General features: G+C 38.3%; 1 non-coding gene across 1 annotated transcript; it reads left to right on the top strand.

Annotated features, from left to right (window-relative positions):
* The first annotated feature begins 1,068 nt into the window (after positions 1–1,068).
* Positions 1,069–1,175, top strand: LOC121210767 (small nucleolar RNA R71). Its single transcript, XR_005905882.1, has one exon. It is a non-coding gene; the product is annotated as a small nucleolar RNA R71 (small nucleolar RNA).
* Positions 1,176–6,936: the final 5,761 nt, after the last annotated feature.

Below are 6,936 nucleotides of genomic sequence, written 5' to 3'. Positions count from 1 at the left end.
ACTGTGTTCAGCTCCACATGCGACTCCTCGTCCAACTTTCGCTTATTTCCTAAAAGTTCCTTTAAAAATTTCATTGTGTTTGGCATCTGCGATAGAGCTTCAATAAATGGTAAGTTAATATGTTATTTTTTTAAGAGTTTAAGGAATTTACCAAATTGTTCATCTGAGTGGTCTTTCTTTGTCGCGTTGGGGTATGGCACACGAGGTTTATATTCGACAGTCACTGGTTTGTTTGTATTTTGATCTACCTCACCTTGACCTTTGCTTACCACAGTTTCTTACCTCAGTTCTGGTTCAGGCTCAATGACTCCTTCGTCATCTTGAATATTAATTGCGTTGAGTTATTCCCTTGGGTTAGGTTCAGTATTACTTTGCAAACTACCTTGTGGTCGTTCGGAGATTAGTTTGGAAAGCTGGCCTATCTGAGTTTCGAGCCCTTGGATTGACGCTTGTTGATTTTTAAGTGTTGTCTTGTTGTTCTAAAAATGGGTTTCTGACACTGATATAAACCTTAAGAACATCTCTTTAAGGTTTGGCTTCTTTTCCTGTTGGTAGGGTGGTTGTTTGTATCCCGGAGGATGTTGTGGTCTTTGATTTCCTTGACCGCGCCACGAGAAATTGGGGTGGTTCCTCCAACCTACATTATAAGTGTTGCTATATGAATTGTTTTGCGGTCGAGGATTATTACCCATGTAGTTTAATTTCTCTTTATCCATGCTGTGGCCATAAGGTTGGTATTTCGAATGGTTTGTTCCACCTCTACTTGCTTCGCACTGCATTACTAGGTGAACCTGTAAAGAATTAAGAAAACCATCAATCTTTTTATTTAAGAGTTCTACCTGATTAGAGAGCATGGTGACCGAATCGACGTTATAAATGCTGACTATTTTCTTTGGCTTTGTCCTCAGGACTTGCCACTGATAGTTATTCAGTGACATCTCCTCTATAAACTCATAGGCATCTTCCGGTGTTTTATTGTTGATGGTTCCACCCGCAGCTGTGTTAACCATTTGTCGAGTCGAAGGATTCAGACCATTGTGAAATGTTTGTACTTAGAGCCAAAGCGGTAACCCATGGTGGAGGCATCTTCTCAAAAGGTCCTTGTATCTCTTCCATGCATCGTAGAGTGTTTCTAAATCCATCTGCACAAAAGAAGAGATATCATTACGTAATTTAGCCGTTTTAGTCGGCGAAAAATATTTTAGTAAAAATTTTTCTGTCATTTGTTCCTAAGTAGTAATTGACCCTCGTAGTAACGAATTCAACCACTGTTTAGCTTTGTTCCTCAATGAAAAGGGAAACAACTGAAGACGTATGGCATCATCAGAAACGCCATTAATTTTAAATGTATCGCATAGTTCTAAGAAGTTGGCTAAATGAGCGTTGGGATCCTCATCATGCAAACCATCAAACTGAACAAATTGTTGTATCATTTGAATAGTGTTAGGTTTTAATTCAAAAGTATTTGCAGCTACAACAGGTCTAACTATGCTTGATTCAGTTCCTATTAAAGAAGGTTTAGCATAATCATACATAGTGGGTGGAGCAGGATTTTGATTAACCGCAATTGCAGGAGGTAGCTGATTGCCTTGGTTTTCAACCATATCTTCGGTTGGGGGTTAAGTATCGTCTTCTTGCTCATTCTCCGTGTATCTTAATCTTCACCTTATTTCTCATTGGTTTCTTCGAATTGCGCGATCGATTTCTTCGTCAAAAAGCAGTGGCCCTGACGGGTTTCTTCTAGTCATAAACTATAAAAACTTGCCAAGAAAAGGAAAAAAAGTAAATAAGTAAGTAATAATAATAGTATAAAATTAAATTGCAAGAAAAATAAAAGGCTAAAGTAATAAAAATTGAGCGTTCCTAATATCTTAGTTCCCCGGCAATGACGCCAAAAACTTGATCGCGTTATTTCGTGATAGGTTTTAAAAATTTATAATTAATCGTTCTTGAAACTAACTATTATCACGATGTAGGTAAGTGTACCTATCGAAGAGTAGTATAGTTTTAGCAAGACCAGATTTTCAAACCCAAAGGAACTAAAAGTACTAGTAACGACTGTCTTTTTATTATCTAGCCTAAGAATAAAAAGGTTTTTGTTTTAACTAACTAATTACCTAAACTAAGAACTCACAGAGAATAGAATTGGGGAATTGCTTTTGGGAAAATCAATTAAATTAAGACAATACCTAAGGAAAAATCCACCTAGACTATACTTGTTATTCAGGCTCCGAATCGGACGATTTATTCATTTAACTTACTCCGTAGAGATCCCTAAGTTAGGTTATTATCCCTATTCAAGACTAATAACGTCTAATCCCTAGATTGAATAACCGAGACTTTTCTCTAATTAACACTCTAGGGTTGCATTAACTCGATCTATGGATCCCCTTATTAGGTTTCACCCTAATCCGGCAAAATCTTGTCACCCTATGTCTAGGCGCGCAATCAACTCCGCTTAATTATGATAAATGTACTCTTAGACAGGGTCTATTCCTCCTCTGAATAAGAGCTTATCTTGAATCAGTATCCTGGGATATCAAAACAAGAATTAAGAACACATAATTAAGAACAAGTTAAATATTTAGCATACAATTCAGAAAATAATAACAAGAATCGTCTTAGGTTTCATTCCTCTTAGGTATTTAGGGGATTTAGTTCATAACTAAATAAGAAAACATCTCAGAATAATAAAGAATATAAAACATAAAGAAAACCCAAAACTCTTGAAGTGGAATTGAGGAGAGATCTTTAGTCTTGATGATGAATCCGGCTTCTGAGATAAATCAATCGGCTTCCTTGGAGTAATTCCTTACTCCTTATTCTGTGTGTCCCTTTTTCTCCTCTTCTAGAGTGTATTTATAGGCTTTGGAGTGCCTATGAGCCCTCAAAATTAGACTTTTCCGAATTGGACTCAACTTGGGCTCGATAGGGACACGCTCATGTACGATTACTTCAGACTGTGCTCGAGCCTGCCAAATTGACACGGTCATGTGGTCTGCCCGTGTGAGGAGGTCCAGGCCATGTTGATTTTGTACTTTGGCTCATTTTCTCCGTTTTTGGCCCGTTTCTCGTTCCTTCGCTCCCTTATGCTCTCCTAAGTGTAAAACGTGAAATTAAAGCATTAGGAGCATCGAATTCACCAATTCTAATGGAAAATTATCCATAAAATACGTTAAACTTGGGGTAAAAATATGTATAAATTATGGTTTATCAGCATGGATCCATCATTCTTCTTCACAAACATCACCGGTGCTCCCCACAGAGACAAACTCAGTCGAATGAATCCTCAAAAATTTCCAACTATCAGAATAGTCACACAACCTAGCCTGCCACACTACGCTATCGCTGCACGCTCTGATCCTAGCAATACAAGCAAGCACCAAACCATCTATCCATCGGAGCGGATAAATAACACATGCATACCATTTCCAGAACATACACAGAAAAATACAAACTCTAGCTTTACATGTAGCAATACAGTCTAATATTTAAGAAATCACAGTGTTTCTATCTACTGCTTTTCAATGAAAACAAACAACAGTTTCAGAAACTTAGGGATTCGGTGCCAAAGACTTGGTGTCCCACACTTTCCAGAACCATACCTCAAAACACTTACATATTTGAAAACAACCTCATGAAATACAAAATTTTGAAAACCCATTCCACAGTTGAGTTTTACAACTTGGCTCTAATACCACTAAATATAACACCCCAAACTCGGCCAAGAAGTTAGGCCCAAATCTGACGTGTCACATTGAAGTGTTTTTCGAAAACCATGTTCTTATTGAAAACCCTTATTACAATTTAAAACTTCTGGCTATTTTAAAACTTGTGAAAACCTCAGTTTACATTGGTTTATTAAAAGTCATTCTCTTATAAAAATATTATTACCTTTAAAACTTTATTTGTTGCGGAAGCTTAATTTAAACAGTTGTAGAAACGTGATATTTTGAAAAACAATGATTGTTATGGAAAAACTCGTGGTCTACTCCAGCAGTTATAAAATAATATATACAATTCCAATTTTAGAACCAGAAATTAAAAGCGGCCTTATTACAGTCCAGATCAAATATAAGTACTTGTAAGTAGATAACTTAACAGAAAATCAGAAACAATAGCAGTTGTGTGGCCACCTCCGGGTCCCTCGCGGCACCAATCCTTCTAACGCTGGGGATTACCTGCATAGTTAATAAATGGGGTGAGTTTAAGAAAACTCAGTGTTTAATCGCCTCCTAAACTAAAACAGTTAGTAAACCAATAGAATTTAGAATCAGTCTGGGCCGGAGCCCACTACAATAACAATGCATACAATAACGGTCTGGGCCTGAGCCCTATTCAATAACAGTACAAGCCCTATGCAGTAACAGTGTGGGCCTATGCCCAAAATAGTATAATACAATACAAGAATGCAACCCAACCCAATCCATTCTGCTCACCACTCGTACCAACTAACTCACCATGTGGGGATTAAATCGACCCACCTAGCCAACTTACCAATATTGCAGTGTAGCTGCTAATAATAACGCAGCAAAGCTGCTAATAGCGGCGTAGCCACTAATATTAGAATACGTGGCAAAGCCACCAGAACAATACTTCCTCCAAATCAGAATCTCAACCCCATGCAATATGTCGTGTATGTCATGCTCATTCCTCAAATGTGTATGCAGAATGGCCATGCTCAGTAGCAATCATTTAAACATATATTAAAAGCATATCAGTTTTACAACCACAGTCAAGTCAGTTAAATCACAGTCATACAATCACAATCAAATCAGTCAAATTCATAGTCTAGGTCGGTCATTTACCCACAAAGGCAAAACAGTTATTTTACCCTACAGGGGTATTTCTATAATTTTACAAATTAGGGGTATTAACAACCCAACAGAAAGTCCACCGTCCCCTCGAGCGCCTTAAATAACCTAAACAGACATAATGGTACAAATAGGCCTAAGACCAATTACTCGGCCCAGGTGGGCCCACACGTTCGTGTGGCCCATTTAGCCCAATTTCAGTCACGGCTATGCGAACACCATAGCCCAGTACATTGTCACAAATTGCAGATTTAATCTGTGTAGGACCTACGAGCCCATTGGGCCCACACAGCCTATTTCGGCCTAATGAAGCCCTTAACGGCCTATGCCATGCACACGACATGACAAGCCCAACTACTTCGCACCTAATAGTTAGATTTACACAAGCGAGCCCACAGGGCCCATCGAGCCTATTCGGCCCATCGAGGCCCAAAACTGTCCCAGTACACGAGAACGCTCATGACGGCCTCTACAGTCTATCGTCCATGGTTTGTGGGCTCGGTTTACCCAACGAGCGATCGTACGCTCATAAGGCCTCAAATGTCGAAGTTTCGGCATTTCTGTTTTTACTGATTTCCAACAAAGAAGGTCGTGAATACACACTTGTTAATGTGAACGCGTCGAAGTCCATGATCACCAACCTTGGTTAAACAGGTATGAAATAATCCCTCCTCAAACCAGTGATCACCAACTCATCTCATCCACTCTATTTAAAGCCAGCTTTTCGCCAATTCTCATGTTAGCTTCCCAATTTGGGATTACTTTCAACCATTAGAAAAATTCCTTATTTTTTTATGACCACTTTAACCACAGAGTTCTAGTCCAACTCCACCTCCTACACAGCTCAAACAGCAAAATAAATACTCCATTGCGTATCCGAAGACTTGAACCTCAGACCTCACAGTTATACAACACGCCACCTTGCCACTCCACCACAAGCTCTTTCTATGTCATAAATAATCCACAACTAATTAAAAGGTCTATAGGCCAAAGTCTAGGTTCCTTTAAAAGAAAAACCAAAATAAATTGCAAGAGCCAAGAGTTGAACCCAAGCTCCCTTGCAACCTTAATGACGCCACAACAACTAGATCACATGCTTCCTTGTGTCATTTATTTAACGCAATAATTTAAAAAACCTTCACCCAAGCATCCAAGGTTTTATTCACTTGAAACCAAAATTTTTGCTAAAGCCTAGGTTTAAACCCAAGACTTTTCCAACTCTTCTCAGGACCCTTAACCACTTGAGTAGACATCTTAATTGTGTCATTTCATTGCACAATTAAATACTTATATACAACCTCTTTATAGACCCATACTTAAGGCCCAATACTTCTAGGCCCAAATTCGGGGCATTACATGTATTGTAAGGTCGGGCTATGATTTGTTAGTCTGGCTTGCAATATAGTTGCCCTACCGGAGGTATTATACATAGATTTCATTTCCACAATTTTCCCATATCATAAATTTTTTGGTACTAGGCTTGTACAACAATGAGGGTGTTTTTGTTACAATGACCATACTCTCACGCACATTCAGACACAACACATTGACTCATTTATAGTAAGAGCAACTTACCACACATACCCACATATCATGGAAGTTTTATAACTCAAAGGATGTAAGAAGGAACTCACCGAAAACTTCAGAACAAATTTTACCCTACTGGTCATTTACCTCAATTGTCGGGACCTTCACTAGACTCTTAAGCTAAATAAGAAATAGTTATGCCCACCAGACCATTTATCTAATTTAATCATGCATGCCTAATGCAAAAATGTAAATCATTTCGACAACAACTTAAGGGCCTTCCAGAAATTACCAATAAGCTTGTACTTAACAAGGGTGTTTTAGCTAGCTACTAGAAACCTTTATTGTCTTATCTAATGAATATACTTTAAAATTTTCCAGAGACTTAGAAAAGAGCAAGGACAAGGCTTAGTGGGAGGGACAGAAAATCCCTCTATAGCCCCTAAAACCAGAGAATAGGCTTGCCTAAACATCTACCAAAATTAACTATTACCACTAATCAATTTAGTGAGTAGTAAAACGTTGCTCGTACTAAAAAATAAGCAAACTAAACATATCAAGCTGCCATCTACAATACTCTAGTTCAATTCCAACT

Source organism: Gossypium hirsutum, chromosome A11, assembly GCF_007990345.1.
Source record: "Gossypium hirsutum isolate 1008001.06 chromosome A11, Gossypium_hirsutum_v2.1, whole genome shotgun sequence".
Taxonomy (NCBI): domain Eukaryota; kingdom Viridiplantae; phylum Streptophyta; class Magnoliopsida; order Malvales; family Malvaceae; genus Gossypium; species Gossypium hirsutum.
The sequence above is the reverse complement of the archived record's forward strand: the minus strand, read 5'-3'. Positions and strand labels throughout refer to the sequence as shown.